Source organism: Zingiber officinale, chromosome 5B (genome assembly GCF_018446385.1).
Source record: "Zingiber officinale cultivar Zhangliang chromosome 5B, Zo_v1.1, whole genome shotgun sequence".
Lineage (NCBI taxonomy): Eukaryota > Viridiplantae > Streptophyta > Magnoliopsida > Zingiberales > Zingiberaceae > Zingiber > Zingiber officinale.
The window spans coordinates 26,882,594-26,905,003 of NC_055995.1; positions in this window are offsets into that span (position 1 = coordinate 26,882,594).

The following is a 22,410-nucleotide window of genomic DNA, read 5'->3' on the forward strand; positions in this document are numbered from 1 at the left end:
ATTGGTTCATTTCTGAAGGTTGTTTTCTCTTATTAGAGTTAGAAGATATGTTATTAATTTCCATTTGTTGCATCGTGGGAGTTATTGGATTTATAAATTGCCAACCAACGTACCGAAACAGATAACTTCCCTCTTTTTTTTTATAACAACTTTGTTATTAAAAGAGGCAGAATATCAAGTTCTTTGAATAGTTTGAAAACTAGTTCTTTCTAAACTTGGTACATAAAGACAATTTCTTAAAATCCATATTTTATTCCTATTAGAAGATAAACATCTCCCATGTAGACGGTGTTTTCCCTTTCATATAGTTGTCTGGTTTTCTGGAACCCTACAATGAATTACGGACATGATTAGTGGCTTCCGTATCTACACACCAGGTACCGGTAGATAACACCACTAAACATATTTCAACAACTAATGAATAAAATACACCTATATTGTTCTTAGTTCTGAGAAGACAGTCCATCTTAATATCCAAGTCTTATTTCCAATCTTATTTGAGACTACTAAGTCTATTCTATAGTATAAGAGCAAGGGGATTGACAAACATTTGAAATCCTAAGAATCACTAAAATATTTGGTCAAGACCAACACCTTAAAATCCCCGTGAATTTTGTATGTCATAATAGTGTGGACGTATACAAAATCAAAAAGGAGATCTTATCCATTAATTTTATTATCTCATCAACCTAACTTTATGACAAATAAAATTAATAGTTGATCTATCTTTGATCAAATATTTGGTCAAAACTTTGAATTTAAAATAATATTGATTCCTCAAAACAATATCATTTAAATTCACCAACACCTCAAACACCGTGAATTTTGTATGCCACGATAGTGTGGACGTATACAAAATCAAACATTTGTAAGAGGAGGGTTTTACCCATTAATAACCTTGTCAACCTATCTTTATGACAAATAAAATTACCTCAATCATCGTGAATTTTGTATGCCACGATAGTGTGGACGTATACAAATCCAAACATTTGTAAGAGGGGTTTTATCCATTAATTTTATTATCTTGACAAATAAAATTACCTAAAACGCCGTGAATTTTTATTTTAACCTAGCAAGCACACATTAAATACATCACAGTAAATAAAAGAAATAAATATGGAAATTAATTTTCCAACTATTATGACTTTTTCCATCACTGTCCTTCGCGTGCTGTCAGCCCTAGGGTTCATGTCGTCGGGTCCATCGAGCTTCCTTTTTCACTACGCCTCTGATCCTCCAATAGGACCACGCCTCGCAAGGATACGATCCGCGACATAAAATAAAATTTTACATACATCGATCCTATATTCCACGAGGGAATGTACATCAAGTCTAGATCGAACATAAATGTAAAATCCTAGGGCTAAGACAACTCCTGCTGTATTAGTTAAATACAATCATGCACTCACAATAAAATGCCCTTGACATGTCCAAGGGTCCAATCACACACAATAACCATAAGCCATAATAGTTTGAGTCTGCAACCACAGAGTTAGCATATCCTACTATTATCCTGCCTAAATTATGTATGTCATGTGCATAATTAAACTGAAAACCAAACACACAGAGGAAAACCCTAGTGCTGATACCAATTGTTGGTTAGTCCTAGGAAGATCGTATCGGTTCCATTGTACAAAAATTTTATACAAGTGTCAAACCTTTCCTAACAACCTATTGTGTTTTTTAGAAATTAAATTAGGAATCGCAAACAGAACTTAACATTATTGATTCCAAATTTAACTTATCTGTTCTTAATGGTTTAGACTTGGATAGCAAACGATGCTTAACATTATTGATCCAAATCCACCTATGTTAAAAATTAAATTAAATATTAATTTTAGAAATCGACTCCTAGGTCAAACATGGCGAGACACTTGGCCTTCTTGGGTATGGGAATATCCACCACTGCCTTGACAAAGCCTCTTAACGAAATTCAATATTTAATTACCTTATATAACTCTAGGTTTAACCAAAAAGAACAATCGAATCATAAATTTGAAAAAAAAAAAAAACACAAACTCGAATCACAAATTCGAAACTCTAGAATCATATGCCTCTTGTGTTTGGAATTCATACAAAGAAAAACTAGCATGATGCAGAAAATAATTACTAGTTATACCTTTCTTTGTATGCAACAACCTCTTGAACTTCTACCGTATTCCTCGCCTCCTCTTGGATGTCATGTGGGCGACGAACTTCCAAGATGAACACCACCCAAAAGCTCCTCCTCCTTCTCTAAGTTTCGGCCACAACCACCACCAAGGAACAAAAGAGAGCAAGGGGAAAGGAAAGGGGAGAGGGTCGGCCACAAGAGAGAGCACAAGCAAGAGAATAAGAATTGATGCAATCCCTACTTCTCCTCTTCTTCTTCTTCTTCTCTTTATATCCAGCCACACAAAGCAACCACAAGAGGTGGTCGGCTCTAGCATGAAGAGAAGCAAGGGCTGACCCTTAGGAGAAGACTAGAGAGAAGAGAGAAAAGAATAGAATATCTCATGAGGCCTCTCCTCCCCTTCTTTTATAATACTTGCCCAAGGCAAATAAGAAAAAAAATAAAATCTTCCTCTTTATTTCCTTTCCCCCTTTATTTTTCCTTTTCTCCTCTTTTATACTCTTAATGGCTGGCCCCTTGCTTGGACACCAAGCAAGGGCGGCCGACCACATCATCATGAAGAGAAAATTTTTTTTTATAAAATTTTATAAAAGAAGGAATCCTCTTATAAAATTTTACAAACTCTCTTTCCTTTTGTGGATGTTAAAAAAAGAAAGTTTTAAAAATTAAAAACAAGTTTTAAAATTTAAAACTTCTCTTCTAAAATTTTCTTTTTTAACATAGTTAAAAAAAAGAAAAATTTTAAATTTAAAACTCTCTTTTTTAAAAACCATGTGGATGGTTAAAAAAGGAAAGTTTTAAAACTTTTAAAACTTTCTTTTAAACCATGTGGCCTAATTCAAATAAGGAAAGTTTTCTAATTTAAAATCCCTCTTTTAAAACTTGTAAATGTTTACAAAGAGAAGATTTTAAAAATTCAAAACGCCCCCTAAACTTTGAATATAGTGGTCGGCTCCCTTCTTGCTTAGGCACCAAGCAAGTGGTCGGCCCCTTTGTAGAGGAAGTGGACGACCCCATGACTTGGTCTGGCCCCCTCTTGGACACCAAGATGAGCTTTTCATGAGTGGATTTGAGGCTTCATTGAGGCTACGGCAGGGACCTAAAGGAGAAATTGGTTTTGGTCTCCCGATGAAATTAAGCTTCCCGTGTTCGCCCCGAACATCCAACTTAATTTCATCAATAATAATTCATACTACTAAAGAATTATTATTGAACTACCGCACCAATCTCAAATTACATTTTTTTGGGCTCCTTCTTATTATGAGTGTGTTAATCTCCCTGTGTTTAAGATGTCGGATGCCCACTAATTAATTGAGTTACTGACAACTCATTTTAATTAATATCTTAGTCCAAGAGTAGTACCACTCAACCTTATCGTCATGTCGGACTAAGTCCACCTGCATGGTTTAACATGACAATCCTTATGAGCTCCTCTTGGGGACATTATCAACCTATATTACTAGGACACAATTTTCTTCTATAATCAACAACACACACTATAAGTAATATCATTTCCAACTTATCGGGTCTATTGATTTATCGAGCTAAATCTCACCCTTTGATAAGTCAAAGAAATAAATACTAAATATATGTGCTTGTTATTATATTAGGATTAAGAGCACACACTTCCATAATAACAGAGGTATTGTTCTTTTATCTAGTCAGAATAAAAAAAACTACCTCAAACGGTCCTACTCAATACTCTTAGAGTGTACTAGTGTAATTTTATAATTAAGATAAACTAATAACAAATTACACTACAACTATTCCAATGGTTTGTTCCTATCCATCTTAATCGTGAGCTGCTGTTTATAATTTATAAAGAACCGATAACATGATCTTCTGTGTGTGACACCACACACCATGTTATCTACAATATAAATTAATTGAACAACTATACTTAGCATATAAATGTAGATATTGACCAATGTGATTCTTAAATATTTATACAAAAAACTAGACTTTTAGTATACACTCTAACAGATAGGTTCGCGGGACCTGGGTCTTGGATTAGGAGTTGCCGAAGGCTCTGAACCAAGTAAAACTGCTTGTGTTCTCTGGTGTGTGTTTATTTTCTTATTCTTTTCCGTTGCATAATCGTAATTTTAAAATCGAGAAAATGAGTTTTTGAAAACCACGTGATTCACCCCCCTTTCACGTGCGATCAATCCAACAAGTGATATCAGAGTAGGTTGTGCTCTGATTTGGTGCAACCACCAATCAAGCTAGGGGAATTGTTTTCATATTTCTTTGCATTCCATTTGAATTGGTAAATCCTTTCAGATAATTTTTTTGTTCAGTTTTAATTTGAGATTAGTGCAACACCTCTCAAATTTTTCTATATTTTTATATTTATATCTTAAACTCTGCTAATCCAAGACCAAGTCTTGGTACCTTCTTTAGTTTATCTTTTCACCACTCAAATGGTACAACTTGAAGGGTACAACACCGTTCATCCTCCCCTATTCAACGGTGACAACTTCCCATACTGGAAGAAGCAGATGGAAGTATACTTGAAGACTGACTTCGACCAGTGGTTCAGCATCACTAGAAGCTACAAGGCTCCCGTTGACACCGTCGAAATTCCAATGGACCCAGAACAATGGAATCCGGAAATGAAGAAGAAGGCTCAGATCGACTTCAAGGCTCTCAACACACTCCAGTGCGGACTAACGAAGGAAGAACTGAACCGTGTCGGCCCACACAAAAATGCGAATGAGCTGTGGGATAAACTTATCGAATTGCATGAGGGAACCAACGATGCAAAGGTAATAAAAAGGGATCTTTATTTAAATAAATTATTTAACATAAAAATACAGGAAGGAGAATATGTGAATCAACTATATGTGAGGATAAAAGACATCCTCAAAGGACTTTACACAATTGGCTACTAGATGGAGAATTGCGACCTGATAAGGTATGCCCTAAATGCATTTCCTCAAAATGCACTGTGGGCATCCATCGTGGATGCCTACAAAATTTTGAAGAACCTATCTAAATTAAAACTAAATGAATTATTTTATGAACTTGAACTCCATGAATAGACTAACTCAAAATAGGTCGAGAAAGATGTTACTCTTCTTGTAGGACCCTCAAAAGAAGCTAAACATAAGAACAAATCAGAATCAGAAGTTGAGTCTAACCAAGACTCAAAGGATGAAGAATACTTGGTGAACTTGGTAAGAAAGATGTTGACCAGGAGAAAGAAGATTTTCGGCAAAAAGGACCTACAGAAGATCAACTCCACCACCAACTCTAACAACAAGAATGTTACCTACTTTGGGTGTAACAAGAAGGGGCACTACAAGACCGACTGCCCAAATCTGAAGAAAAAGAAGGCCCTCAAAGCGACGTAGGATGAATCATCCGGAGATGAATTAGACAACGGAGAACCGAAGCACTCCAACTACCTCGTGCTGATGGCTTACGAAATAGAATCGGAGAACGAATTGGAAGACGGGTCTGAACCCGAATCAAGCCATGAGTCTGTACTCATTTCCGAAGGTTCCGATGAGGTATATTTTCATTTAGGCAAAAGATTTTTCAAAATTATTGCATGCTTAAATAAGAAATTAACTAACTCTAAAAATTATATAAATGAACTAACAAAAGAAAATAACAAACTTAATGACCAATTAAAATCAAGTTCAACAAATGAACCAATTCAAACTGAAATCCCAACTCAAGTTGCAAAACTTGAGGAGGATAATCTCAGATTGAAAAATGAAATAATTGAACTAAAAGAATTATTACAAAAATTCACAACTAGATCCAAGTATCTTGACATGATACTTAGGGTCACAAAGAGTTGTGTACAACAAGTCCAGACTCGAATACAAGTCCAACTCAACCAACAAATCCTTTATATCATTAGTTAATTAAAATAAAACTCAAACTAAAGCTTGGGTTCTGAAAGCGTGCCTAACCACGTAAGTAGGAATCAACCAATATTATGTACCTAAAAATGAGATCCACTATATAATATCAAATCCAACTAAAACATTAAATTCAAACTAAAATAAATCTATAAAACTAAATTCTAAATTTTAAAAAAAATAAAATTAAATAAATTTAATTATCATCAAATCCACTAGAATTACAAAAATAATCGACACAAATCCAAAACTTGAAAATCAAGCTCAACAATTTAGGGGGAGGCTCCAAATTAGATGACACCTCCAAAATAATAACTTACCCGGCAGGGTAATTAGGACTAGATAAAATAGGGACAACAATTTAACTTGGTAAAAGTACTGGTGAAGTTTTGGAAGATAGTAGGTTAGGGAAACTCTGTCTATGCATGTCTAGGAAGATATGACTTCGACCTGATGCATTTGACTTAGTTGAATTAACTGAAGCTGCCCCTTACGAATCCTAACTAGTTAGACTAAGGTTTTGTACTAAGTTTAGTGGATAGAATTATTTGAAAAACCTCGAAGGCATGATTACTCTAATGATTTCCAGGTGACTCACCATAGCCCAGAAGTTTAGTTAGGTTTTGATTAAATTAAAGTTTAGTTAAGTTTGATTAAGTTTAAGTGTAGTTAGGTTTGATTAACTATTTTTTTTTAAACTTAAATCTATCTCATCCTTTTCTAGATTGTCAATTAAGGAACTTTATAAGTTTTGTAAGATAGTTAATTTTATCTTCAATTTAAATTTAAATCTGAGGATTGATTTACATTTGATTTAGACTAAGATTTAATAGTTAGTCAATTAAATATCCATTTCGATAATTGGCTTCCAAGATGTGACGAGACACTAGGTCTTCTTGGGTATTGGAGCAACAACCACTTCTAGACAAAGCCTTTTAAAGAAATTAAATATTTAATTTTCTTTATGAGAATCCTTGTTCTAACTAAACAAGTGTCGATCAAGCATAAGTCCTTATCTATCATAATCTAAGCATAAATAAAGAAAGTGGTAAATCAAGCATCAATCAATTCTATTTAATAATAAAAATAGTCCTTTTATTAACTCCTCCTAGATCATAGCCTTGATAAGGTCTATCAAGGTAGTGAATTTAATCCTTGAGAATCTAATATTGATTAAGTCTAACTTGATTAATCAAGTTAGACTTAGGGACTCATGCATGGACTGATTTTCTATTGGTTTGATTAACTAAGGACAAGTAAGAGTTTGACCTTATATCAGTGTCTAGATTTATTGTACACGGCTCTTTGTTTTCCAAGGATCAGGTCAAGATTCTTAGAACCCAAAGTGAACTATTCCAATGAGTCCCTAAGTTGCTTGACTTGACTTTTTAGGTTGGAATTTTCTCCCTCAAGTTCTTGGACTTGAGTTGAAGTTACAGCTTGAATATACTTGGTTACGAGACTTGGGTTAGTCATTTCCATAAGGGTTGTTACCTCCTTTTAGAGTGAGTTAACCCGGATATTGGATTTTGCTAGTTTTCTAGACAAGTAAGAAATTAAATTTTGTAATCTAATTATTGACGGACTTATAGTGGAATCGTCTTCTGAGCTTGATTCGGATTCTAATTCAACTCCGATTTTGAACTCGGGCTCGATTTTGACAATGTAAGCTTGTACTGGTAGAGCAAGGAAGCTCGCTTTCTTATGTTCTTCATCGAAGTCTTATAAGGATTTGAACCTGCACTTGGTTTTTGGTTCTCTCGTTTTACTTGTACCTACGACCAAAGCAATACCTTTCTTGACCAGTAGTGCATTAGTCTGTTCATGAAGTTTGAATTCAAAAAATACTCATCTAATTTAATTAAGGAAAGGTCTTTAGATACCTTGTAGGCATCTACCATTGATGCCCACAATGTATTTCTCAGAAAAGCGTTTAGCGCGTAGTTGATGATGTCACGATTCTCCACTTTTTGTCCAATCGTGTGGAGGCCATTTAGAAAATCTTGAATGTGAGCATGTAACTGGCTCACCGGCTCACCTTCCTGTATTTTAATGTTATACAATTTATTAAGAACTAAGTCTCTCTTACTTACCTTAGTATCGGAGGTCCTTCATGCACTTTGATTAGTTTCTCCCATAAGTCTTTTGCACTTAAGAAAGGCCGACTTAGTTCAATTCTTCTTTGGTTAGGCCGCATTGGAGAGTACATGATGCTTTTGCATTCACCTTGATCTTCCTGTTTGTTGGTGCATTGATAAGCATATTATTTACTGCGTGTCACGATTGGGCTTATCAAATTAATAAAATATATTTTCCACTGAACCCCTTAATTAAACAATAATGTCGTAGTAACGAGCCCAGGATCGATCCGAGGAACCAACGGTAGAATGTAATTTAGGATTGTCTTTTATTCCTATTTTCTGGGGTTTTCGATATAAAAATGGAGTTGGGGGTTTTAAAGCTTTGAATATAAATCTACAAAGGAAAACACATCAGTAAAGAAATTAATCTAAAGCATAACTAAAACCCTATGTATGTGCCAACAATCAAACCTTAACGCATTGTCACTCCTACATTGAGATTAAATCATTGACACACTCTTAAACTAAGGAATGAAATACAAGATGCAATTAAATCTGATCTAAAGCAAGATGTAAACCCTAGCTTAGAATTTAAACACTAAACAAGTAACCAAGCATCAACTAAAACTTAAACTAAGCTTCAACAAGGAAAGAAATACTAACTACTTGCATAAAAATATAACAAAACATAAAAGTAATCTGTGCTAAGCTATAAAAATAATAACAAAATGAATTAAAATGTAAACCAATCCATTCTCACAATCATCTACCAAGCTACACACTCAAGCCGTTACACAAGAGACCGAAATCGAAACCACCTAATTTCGGACCTCAGTGGAGCATCTCAGTGTCGTATCAGCTCGAGGAATGCTCACAAGTGCCGACGGACCACCCCCGGCACGCTGGAAACAACCCAAAACCCCAAGAATGGCCGAAATATGAAATCTGGTCTCTGGATCTGATGGGAAGTTGTGGGACGCTTAGGAACGCCGGAGGACCACCGCCGAACGCTTCTGATGAGAATCGGAGCTCGGATTTGGAGGACCACCTCCAAATCTGAGGTGAAACAGGGAGATGCCGCGAGCCAAATTCCACCGGAGAGAACACCCGCCAATGGCTCCAGATGATCGGGATGTGCTGCCGTGAAGCTCTACAATGAAGGTTGAAGCTCAGGAAATTGATTGGAGAAGGAATGGGGCCGAAATCCGGAAGATTGCCGCGAGGACGAGGCTGCTGCGCGCTGTGGAGTCGACCAAGAAGCTGTACTGTAGCTTCTGTGTTTAAATCAGATCTGGATCTAGAATGGACGGTTGAGATGATTCCGGGCTAAATCAACGGTGAAAAGTCATCCAAAATCTGATCCGAAGATACTGATGTTGATCTAGGGTCTGGATCTACCCTTCCGTAGGTCAGATCGTTCAGATCATCACTGGATGGCCCAGATCGGCCCAGTCTTCATTGAATGGCCCAGATTAATTCGGCTTGATCAATGGCTAGATGAACTCAGATCTGGATCAAAACTTCTGGATCTTCATCAATGGCTCAGATCTGCTCCCCATTAAGTTGAATCGGTCAGATCTTCAACGGATGGTCCAAATCTGTCCTATTCTTGATAAACGACCCATAATGCTTCAAAGCTTGATCTTCTTGTTTGAACTCCGATTTGAGCCCAATTTCGGTCCAAATAGATCCAAATTCAAGATCCTTTGATGCCTACAAAATAAGAATCAAATATTAGCATCAAATAATATAAAAAATAAAGTAATTTACAATTAAGTCCAAAAATACACACAATGCACAAAATGTGATGTAACTATGATTTTAACCTATGAAATCAATATCAAATCATGCATATATGAATCAAAATAATACAGTAAAATCATGGTTATCAAATCCCCCACACTTAGTCTTGAACGTCCCGTGCAAGTAAAGAAAACTAAAAATCATCTCCATAGAAAATTCCCTAGCAATACCTAGAAGATAGTAAAAAGAATTTAACTAAGACCATCTAAAGATCACAAACAATCATGAATACAATCCAAACAATAATCAGTAGGTATGGTAGTTTCAATCCAATTGAAAAATTAAGCAAGTTGCAATCTCACAAGGGATTTACCTAATCTATCTCTCACACTCAAGCATGTGTATAAGTGGAGCTCACTCAATGCAACTCACAACATTTCACTACCATAAGCTTGCTTATATTCTACTTCTCCACCACTATAAAACATAGCATACATGAATCAAAAGGAATTTAATTATGAAGAATTGAAATGGAATAAAAAAGAACAAGTTAAGTGGATGAAATAGGCAAAAGAAAAGGTATTAACGAAGAAAATGAGAAGATGAGAGTATTGGAGGAATATACTTGATGAGTTGACCCATTTGATATGTAAAAAGATGAATACCATTTGATATTACCAATTCAAAAGATCAAGCTAAACTCCCTTTCAATTTGATGGCAAACATAGAATCTTGATACTCTCTCTTCCACTTGATACTCTCTTAATGTGCCACTTTTCAAATCTTTTCTTTTTTTCACTGTTTTTGCTCTTTTTCCACTTCAATTCCAGCATTTGAAACTCAAACAATCTCAACTCAATTAATGAATAACTCTCCTCCCCCACACTTAAAGTATTGTCCGTCTCGGACAATTAAAACAACACATGTATCTAATGTCATGATATTCTTTTAGCCACTATGTTTCCTTCCTGCAGAATTTCTTTTACTTCCCTTTACTGTTTTTGATTTTTTTTAAAAAAAATCCGAATTCATTAGTAAAGGGCCCATATGGTGGAATGGTTATTGCATGACTCTAAGGATTCAAGTAATGTAAACTTCCTCTTTCTTTAATTGATTTCCCACCTTGCAATTTCTTCCACAGATTTTTTTTTTCAGATTCAATGTTCAAGACTGATAACAGCACTGAATTCATATCAGAGATTCAACTTCAAATTTCCCATAACAGAGGCTACTTCCAGCTTCTCTTGATCCATGGAGAGTTAAGCTAAATAAGGGGTTTCATTAGCACTGAAATGATTAGAGTAAGCATTCCCCTACTGGATGCAGCTTTGCTTTGAAACAATGCTGATCAGATCCACATCAACTCTTGCAATAGTTCAGTGGTAACTACCAACAGAGAACAGAGCACTCCATAGATTGGAATTAGCATAAACACTTGGCAACTCTCAGCCATTTACAAAACTGCACAATCCATTAAGGTTCCAACTCTGTATTCAGAAATTAGCTTCCATTCTATGCATTAAACTTTGAAATCATTGCAATGCAGTTTCAAAAATCTACCATTGTACAGATATTGCACAAACTCCATAAATCACAAACCATAACAGTAATTTTGGAATTTGAAGATCTTCAATTCTGAGCTTCCTTTAGAACTTCATTACAGAAGTATTCAGAATTTAATCCGAAAGCTCAGTTCTGGTTTCCATGAGATTAAGTTCACATTCCTACTCAAAAGGATCTTCAACAGCAGTTGTTGCAAAGAACAAAACAGAAGTCAATAGCTTAGTTTTATCTTCAACAATCTAGTACAATAATTCATGTGAAGAATCTAGAGCCATAGAAATTCAAGTGCTGGAATTTTGATTCTGTGATGATCACAGAAATTGTAGATATTACTAAAAATCAAATTTCAAAACTCAACTTCTTGTATCAGACTTCCAGGCCTATTAAAGTGTTCCATTGAAATTTCAGCAAAAATCTTGATTCTCTTTATAATTTCAGTTTTAAACTTGGAGCTTTAAGAGAACTCTAGCTTAGGTCATGAAGAGCTCTGAAACTCTAAGGAAATCAGAAGGTGCAAAATGAATTTGCCGCTTGCACTTGGTTCTCAACTTAATACACTTCCTTTGTGCCACTACAAAGTGCAATTTGACACTACAGACACAAATCAGCAAATTATTTATGGCACAAACTAATCTGTCTTTAAATCAGGATTCATTTTCAATTGAGGTACACTTTAAGCAATGCATTTCTGGAATATCCTATCCAATCAACATTCAAGATACACGAAATCCATACTTCAAACTGATCAAAAATCAGCATGTATCTAATTAGTTAGATTTCTCGACTGAAAGCTTCTCCTTTCATTGGCTTCCTAAGACTCTACCTCACTCTCTTCAAGTTTAGATTTCAATCTTTGAATGAAGTATCACCTCACAAACTGAAATCCAACACTTCTGCCTTCATTTCTGCATATTTCCTCATTGCTGCAATTTATAGAGCTAAATTGTTTCCTCATTGCTGCATATTCTCTGAAAATCTGCTGATATTCAGAGCTAAATTGTGGATTTTGCACCAAATAGAATTTCATTCCAAGTTTCTCTTCAGCAAATTCAGTTCAGTATCCCAGCAGCCACACCTTTATATTTCTTTCATATATTATGCAGATTTTCTTAATACAACGTTTCAGGAATTCAAGATCAAATACAAATTATATCATGCACATGACTTAGCAGCTATTCTGAATCAAGTTACAGATGATGTTCTACAAAAGTGCTAAGAGTATAGGGACTGCAGCTTCCAGACGCACATCTTGGAATACTGCAATTCCAGTAGAGAGGAAGAATCTGCAACTTAAGTTTGACACACAACACATCAACCTGATACATCATTGAATATAATTACCATCTCATAGCTTCAGAAATAGGTTATAGAAGTAATGCAACAATACATTTCATCTTGCAGTTTTCTGAAACTTTCATAAATTTAGCTCCTTGCACATCTAAATCTGGCAATGAGAAGAATTTAGATTTCAAATTACTAATGCTAGGCATTCACACTAACATTTCAAAACTTTTTTATCTACAACATCAGTAACAAAATCTGGTTGCAAAAATCAACTTCAAGTTTCAGCATTTATAATTCAAGGAAATTTTAGCCTGAATCATGAAGGAGTTAGCTTTGAATGAGATCCCATTAAGCAGTGAATTGATAGGAAGTGGAATTCTATTCGTATTCTCGACAAAAACAACAAGAGAATTAGGCACAAAGCACCATGTATCAGCTCTGGAAACTGTCATAGATTTCAAATTCTGGGTTGCAGCAACCCTTAACTTTGCTTGAGCCTTCCATTGATTCAAGAATCGCAAGGAAAATTGGCACATAAACAAAACTGAATGTTGGGTTCTGGAATTCAGCTACAATCAGCAATTCCAGCTCCTTAGTTTCAGCAATTAAATTCTAATGTCTCTGCAAAATCTGCAAGGTTCTGCCAATTTCACCCTTCATTTACATTCAATTGAACTCATCACTTCTAATTTCTCTCCTACATTATAATTTAGAACACCACTTAATTCAACTTCTTTGTTTTGAACTTGAATCCAAATTTCTATAATTCGAAAACAGCACAAAGTCTTGGCACAAATCAGCATTACATTTCTGATTTCTTTTCTGCACTTCCTGCCAAAGTTCCAAATCCGATTCTTTGAATTGCTGTCCGATCCTTGAAGTTTCAATCTCCCTACAACAACTTATTACACATCCAACAAACAACATCTCAAATTAATTCCAGCTCAACAAATCAATTTTCATATTAGCATAACCCTTCAACTCAGCCCTTTTACCATTTCAGATTCCATAATTCAAATTCAGCATTTGCAACTCCATTGTAAACTGGCTATACAACTTATAGAAGCCAATAAAGAACATGAAACCATTTGTTACCACAAATCCCAAAGCTTCCTTAAACTTCTCATTTGTTTAAATGTTGTACCTGATTCTTGATTTCCTTGGCACAAAATTCTGCATTTCCAAACAATTCCTGCATATTTCTGCCACTTCAAATTCAGTGATGTTCCATAGATTCAATTCTCCATCAGTAGAATTTCAAAACAACTGCACAACATCAACTTCATATCCAGCCATGCTTCCATAATAACAGATTTCAAAACAAGACCAAAACAAGAATAAATCTGATGTATAGATTTGCTTCTGACAAAATCCAGAAATGAATTTCAACTTCATTCACATTTATGCAGAATTAAGCAAATCAAAGGAACTCTTCTTCCAACATGTGTTTCCTAGAGTTTGAACGTGTCAACATAGTATCAAGTCTCAAAACTTTAGGCAATTGTAGCTTGCTCTTGACATGATAAAACTCAAGAAATAGGCACATTTAGCATAGAACATTAGAGTCATTCATTCATAACCGAAATTTTAGAATTTTGCACCATAAACACCTCCTAAAATCAGCCCTTGCTCAAACATTTTTCAAACCTTAATCCATTTCTGGATTGTACAGAATTCATGCACCTCCCCCACACTTAATACTTTGTCCATCTAGTCAATTCAACTTATCAAGAATTCAACCAAAACTCCCAATTAAATGAATGATAAGCAAGGATTATCAAGAATTAAAATGCTAGATGAGAATGCTTAAAGAAAATTGTGTGGAAAGAAATTGAAAATTATGAGGGAACAAAATGACAAATATCCTTTATCACCATGCATACATATGCTATTGTGACTTTGAAAAGAAGCAAAGCAAGTTCTAGAGTTTAATTTGCTATTAGTGCATGCCACACAAAGATAATAAAGTGTAGGCTTAAAGTGGTCATCTCTAGGTATTTTCATGCAATCAAGCTAAATCGATCAACATGGAATCCACTACCATTTTAACCAAAATCATGTAAGTAGAGTATCCAATCATGTCAAATGACCTAAAATTGATGGTCAAATTTAAGAGACTTTTACCATCTTAAAAGTATCACTAAACAATTCATGGAGATTTTTATTCAAATTGAAATTGCTATGTATGCTAAACAAAATGCAAAGTGTGAAAGTAAACTGCAAAATGCAAAGTATAAAACTAAAGAAACGTATAACAAATTTATTAACAAAGCATGACTAAAAATTCAAAAGCAAGCTAAATCGGAACCAACTCCCCTTTAATTCCCGGTGGCTGAAGAAGATCTAGAAGAAGAAGCCACCCCGGAAGTGGAGTAATCATGGTTCCACTTAAATTCTTTTTATTAATCATTTTTCCTTTCAAAATTCTTTCTGGAGGTCGAAGGCGATTCAGTTTAAGCACCCACTCCGGAAGCTTATGTTCTCCTACAACATCAATCAAAGAGAACACCTCCCACACACATGTGAGGTAAAAAGAAAATAGGAGAATATTAGTGTGGGTAGAAAATGTATCAAACAATGAATCACACCTAATAAAATCAACAATTGGTACCTCTATGAAATTTTCTGAAAAATCACAAAGAATACTCACCTTGTCATCTTGAATGGTACCTGGAGTGGTGGTTGTTACCTCTTCCTCATCAAATAATGGCTCAGATTCTGGTTCTGGTGAAAGTACAACTTCATGTAGTGATTCTTGGGTGCTTGGCTCCATAGCACAAGTCCCTACACTTACATCCTCAATTCTTGGTGATTCTTGAGGTAATGCTTCCAGTAAGCATTCCCCTACACTTATATCATCTTTTACAACAATACTTGCATCATCGACAACATCTAAAGCAACAACATCAGTAGAATCAAAAGTTTGAACAACTACATCATCATCACAAATAATTCTAAAAAAATCTTGCGAAGAAATGAAAGTAGGGTCAGGCCTGACAAGCGCTCCACAATCCATCTCCTCACTGGAGTTTTGCATTTGTAACTGATTGATGGACGATGCAATCTGATCCAATTGACTCTGAATATTCTGTATCCTCGCAAATTGTTGCTCTTGATGCTCACTCATTTGATGCATAACTTCATTGAATTTCCACATTGATTCTTCAATTTGTTCTTGTACATCCTCATACTGATATTCAGGCGCATAAATCCCAGTCTGAGGCTGATAATAATAACTCTGACTCCAATCTCCAAAATACGGATAATATGGATCCATGGTCAAAAGAATTTCCTGTTCTTACACTGAAACACTAGCAAATAAAATTAGAAAACTCAGGAACAAATAAAATCAAACACATGGATATATAATCATGAAAGCAATCAAAACAACAAATTTTTTTCAAGTTTTCAAAAATAAAAACAATCCTAAAATTACCAAACATTGCATATTGATCCCTGGCAACGGCGCCAAAATTTGATAAGACGAATCTGTCACATTCGCTAATCAAATTGTATAAATGTATGTCCACTGAACCCCTTAATTAAACAATAATGTCGTAGTAACGAGCCCAGGATCGATCCGAGGAATCAATGGTAGAATGTAATTTAGGATTGTCTTTTATTCCTATTTTTTGGGATTTTCGATATAAAAATGGAGTTGGGGGTTTTAAAGCTTTGAATATAAATCTACAAAGGAAAACACAGCAGTAAAGAAATTAATCTAAAGCATAACTAAAACTCTATGTATGTGCCAACAATCAAACCTTAACGCATTGTCACTCCTACATTGAGATTAAATCATTGACACACTCTTAAACTAAGGAATGAAATACAAGATGCAATTAAATCTGATCTAAAGCAAGATGTAAACCCTAGCTTAGAATTTAAACACTAACAAGTAACCAAGCATCAACTAAAACTTAAACTAAGCTTCAACAAGGAAAGAAATGCTAACTACTTGCATAAAAATATAACAAAACATAAAAGTAATCTATGCTAAGCTATAAAAATAATAACAAAATGAATTAAAATGTAAACCAATCCATTCTCACAATCATCTACCAAGCTACACACTCAAGCCGTCACACAAGAGACCGAAATCGAAACCACCTAATTTCGGACCTCAGTGGAGCATCTCAGTGTCGTATCAGCTCGAGGAATGCTCACAAGTGCCGACGGACTACCCCCGGCACGCTGGAAACAACCCAAAACCCCAAGAATGGCCGAAATATGAAATCTAGTCTCTGGATCTGATGGGAAGTTGTGGGACGCGGATGGATGTCGGATGGAGTTCAGCAACGCCGGAGGACCACCGCCGAACGCTTCTGATGAGAATCGGAGCTCGGATTTGGAGGACCACCTCCAAATCTGAGGTGAAACAGGGAGATGCCGCGAGCCAAATTCCACCGGAGAGAACACCCGCCGATGGCTCCAGATGATCGGGATGTGCTGCCGTGAAGCTCTACAATGAAGGTTGAAGCTCAGGAAATTGATTGGAGAAGGAATGGGGCCGAAATCCGGAAGATTGCCGCGAGGACGAGGCTGCTGCGCGCTGTGGAGTCGACCAAGAAGCTGTACTGTAGCTTCTGTGTTTAAATCAGATCTGAATCTAGAATGGACGGTTGAGATGATTCCGGGCTAAATCAACGGTGAAAAGTCATCCAAAATCTGATCCGAAGATACTGATGTTGATCTAGGGTCTGGATCTACCCTCCCGTAGGTCGGATCGATCAGATCATCACTGGATGGCCCAGATCGGCCCAGTCTTCATTGAACGACCCAGATTAATTCGACTTGATCAATGGCTAGATGAACTCAGATCTGGATCAAAACTTCTGGATCTTTATCAATGGCTCAGATCTACTCCCCATTAAGTTGAATCGGTCAGATCTTCAACGGATGGTCCAGATCTATCCTATTCTTGATAAACGACCCATAATGCTTCAAAGCTTGATCTTCTTGTTTGAACCCCGATTTGAGCCCAATTTCGGTCCAAATAGATCCAAATTCAAGATCCTTTGATGCCTACAAAATAAGAATCAAATATTAGCATCAAATAATATAAAAATAAAGTAATTTATAATTAAGTCCAAAAATACACACAATGCACAAAATGTGATATAACCATGATTTTAACCTCTGAAATCAATATCAAACCATGCATATATGAATCAAAATAATGCAGTAAAATCATGGTTATCATGCATCCCACTTGTCACAGGGGATGAGTACTCCGTCTTCGATGGGATATGTGAATCTGGTTGGGATGATTATCCACATTTTGAGTTGCATCTTCAAATGGTACTCCATCTGGATTTTTCAGTATCCGAAGTCCTCATTAGAGAAAAGAGGGGGGCGAGCGACACTGTAGCCTTCTTGGTGTGCCATTAATAGAAAATCTTGCACACAAAAAAACTAATAAATGTTCCAAGACTGGGTCTTGGATCAGTAGTGCGGGAAGAAAGAAAACTGAAGAACTTGAGTGGTGTTACACCAACTTCATGAAATAATAAACTTGATCGAGAAAAATTATTGGAAGGGGTGATAACACCAATTTCGATTGAGTCCGAAATTCTCAAGATGCAAAAACTAGGAAAAAGGCATAAAAACACAAAAAAAAAAAATTGCTCGAATGATGGTTTCATCAATTCAGAGCGACCCCGCTCTGATATCAATTATAGGATCAAAAGCGCAAGAGGGAGGGTAAATAGCGCTCGTGGCTTTTTTACTTTTCGTTTAAAACACGATCAAGTAAAACACGCAGCAGAAAATGAAAAATAAAAATCAAACAGCACGCTAACACACCCAAGTTTTACTTGCTTCGGAGACTGTGATGACTCCTACTCCAAAGTCCGCACTCGTTGAGTACTTTTGATAGAAAATCACTATCGATTCAAAAGAGTACAAGTAGAGACTTACAATTGCAATAATTTAAATGTACCGACAATATGCAAATTTGAAAAATCGAGCCTTTGGTCAACGGAGTAGCATTTGGGCTTGGTAGAAGCATATTCTGAGCAGCGTGTAGGAGAGAAACATCTTTGAATTAATGTGTTGAAGCTACTAGTCAAAGCCTCCTTTTATAGTCCATATCCAGGCGCCTGGATCCCCTCCTAATTGCCTAGACTGTGCTAATATGGTAAACTCTCGTTGAAACTTCATCCTCGAAGTCCACGTCTGGGTGCTTGGATCCCCTCCGGGCACCTGGACCGTTGATGTGGGTCAGTCAGTCATTACGCTCCAGCTCAGCATGTCGATGAGGTTTTGGTTGTCCGGGTGCTTGGAACAACTCCTGGCACTCGAACTACCTGGATGCCTGGACAGGCACCCGCTCGGGCGCTACCTCTACAAAACTTGCCAGGGCGACCGGAGCAACTCTGCGCCCAGATCCCTTCCGGGCGCCTAGACCAACTATTTTGCAGCCTATTTTTCTTATAAAATAAAGTTAGTCCAAACAATAATATATGAAGCATAATAAGTTTTAACAGTTTTCAAACTCTCCGGTTTTGACTTTGAGTTTCGCTAAAACTCTAGGTCAGATCAACGCCTACTGTTTCCTCTTCAGGGAACACGTTCTCAGTCTACTCCTCTTAGAAGAGATAACCTTTTGCCAAACCCGTCCTCCAGACTATTTGGAATTTTGTTCAGCGTCCGAGACATCAAGATTTCATGCTGGGCGTTCGATCCCCGACCCGTCTAGTCTTCCACCTGGTATTTGCGACCCCCAGGATTTTCACCTAGCATCCTCGACCCTAGGATTTCGCCCAATGTCCTCAACCCACCAAGACTTTGGTCAGTCATCCAGACCAAAACTTCATTGCCTAATCACAGCTAGGACTTTGTACCTGCCTAGCTTCAACTAAGACTTTTCTTTACCTAAGATCACTTAAGACTTTTCTGCATACTTAGTTCAATTTGTTAGACAACAAGAAACCTTAACTTTGAGTCCTTTATCATAATTAAAACTTAGGTTATATTATCTAATATTTCTTACACCAACAATTATTACTGAATTGCAAATTAAGCAAATTCTAGGACACACTATAATAGCTTCACTCCAGATGGTAGTCTTTCAATGTTGGAGGAGGGGGTAATTCCCGATGCCAGTGAGTTGGCCATAAAATGGAGATTGGGGGTTTGACAAAAAAAAATACTTGGGGTTTCCATCCCTTGTGGGATGAGGGAAGCTCCTTGATTAAATTAATCTCAGAATGAGAAGAAAAGAAGTAGACCCCATCCTCCATCTTTTCAAATAAAAAAATTGAAAAAAGTGAGGAGAAAGTGAAATGTGATACAAGCAAAAGAAAATCAAGACCCAAGTCAAAATACGAAAGAATTAGGGCCAACCTGTGACAACGAGATGTAAAAGTATCATGACACTTCAATGAACAAAATAGGGATAGAAAAACGTAGATCGCTGAGCATATGACTTTTGAAGAGGTTACAAAACCTAGAGAAGGATGGTTTAGCCGATCATTGGCATTCGGAAGCCTTAACAGATAATCAGCTAGAACTCTATAAGCCGTTCTCAGTCGATCTAAGGGTGCATTAGTAAAACTTAAGGCAATAGATCTATACTAGAGACAGTAAGAAAATTCGTTGGCCATGAAAGACACTTCAAGGGATCAGTGAAAGAAAGAATAGTAAAAATGAAATGAGGTCACTGTTAGTTAGAGCCCTAGAGCCAATCATTTGATGATTGTATTATGGACTTGTTGTATCATATTCTTATATAAATAAAGGCATTTGTTTTTTGTTATTATACTTACTTGTATTGGTACCAAATAGACTAAGTATAATAGCGTCCTTGAGTAGAAGGTTCTCACCTATATCAATCGATTAGTTGAACCGATAGTGAGATGATATAGGGAACACTACTCTTAATCATTCCTAGTCGAGTATTAACATTCAGGGACAATGTTAATGTAATAAGACTAGCTTGTAGGTCAACTCGATGACTTGATCTCACAAGTCATGGATATAGAGATATCAAGTTGACACATAGGTATGCATTAGAGAATGTATACTGAATGACCCGCCATGAGAAAGTATCATGGATCGTTATATGAGTGTCATATACTTTCTCATGTGACTATTAATATGACTACTAGTCTTTAGACTTGAAGTCACCATGGTTCCCTACATAAGGAGTTATGTACTTTGGTTTCGTCAAACATCACCCGTAACTGGGTGGACTATAAAGGGGATTACTGGGTATGTAACGATTTATGCAGAGGAATGTGAGTGATGTAGATGGGATCTATCCCTCCTATATGACGGGAGCGACATCGATATTCTTGATAGAGTGAGACCACGAAGTGCATGGCCATGCCCAAATGAGTCAATATGAGATATTGAGCTCATTTGATTTAGTAAGTCTACTTGGAGTTCAAGATTTAGATTGGTCAAAGGATGACACGATCTATGCCTCACATTGATCAATCTAGATATCTAGGATAGAAGGACGCTTGTCATATATTGTGAGGAGTCACAATTAGTAGTCACAAGGTGATGTTGGATCTCAACATTTTTATAACTTGGGTAGTAATGATGTGTTGCTAGATACCGCTCATTACTTATGCTTCTAAAAGGGTTTAGGAGCATTGCCAACGTTATAAGAACCTATAGGGTCACACACAAAGGGAAATTAGATGGATATTAGGTTCATTTGATGAACCTAAAGGATTAGGTTCATGTGATGAACCAAATTGGATTAAGAGTAATCCAAAGTAGGCTAATTGAGTTGGACTCAATTTGGTTCATGTATTAGATGAGTCTAATTTGGACTTAGACTCATTGAATTAATTTAATTCAATGAATAGAGATTCATTAAATTAAAATTGACTTGAACCAATGGTTAGATTAGATCAACCAAGAGAGAGAAGTGGTCAAGTTTGACTTGACTTGAGAGGAAGATGAAATGTCAAGTTTGACTTGACCATTTGCCACCTCATTGGTGAGTTGGCATTGAGTGGGCCAATGATGATGCTCCACATCATCATGGTTGCTTAAGTGGGATGCCACCTCATGGGAGTTACCAAGAGTTGTGACTCTTGGCCTTCCATGGAGGTTACAACTCCTCCTAAAGTGGTCGGCCACTTTTATTCATCAAGGGACTTTAATTTTTCTTTTGTAACTCCATCTTCTTCTTCCTCTAGAGTTTTCTTCTTGCTCTCCCTCTCCTCCCTTACTGATCTCTAAGGTTACTAGCACATCCTTAGAGGTTTTTCTCCATCTCTTGCTTGTGTGGATACACATAGAGAAGTGTCTACTTTGACACTTTCGAGATCCGGCGAACCGAGGACAAGCGGGATTGCGAAGGGCTTCGCATCAAGGGTATATTCCTTCTCCTTTGTAGATCTACTGTAGATCAAGGTTTAGAAACTCGTACTCGTAAGTTTTTTGAAAGTTTTATCTTTGCACGGATCCAGTGGCGGGGGTTTCGGGGTTTCCGCGATGCCAAAAGCGGTTTTCGTGGCCCGAAAAACCCAACAGTAGTATCAGAGCCACGTGCGAAGACTTGTACGAGTTTAATTTGATTTTTTATGAAAAATATAGGTTCTGTGATATTCTATAATTTTATGTTTTTTAGAGTTTTTATGGGTATTTTTCTCGTAGAAGCGAAGCACAAGTGTCTCGACACTTGTAGGCTTCGACTACCGAGAAGTTTTTTCCAAAATGGCAAGGTTTCGCCCCAAATCTTTTTGGGACAGAGGGCTAAGGCGCTATTGGATCACTAAGGGACACTCGC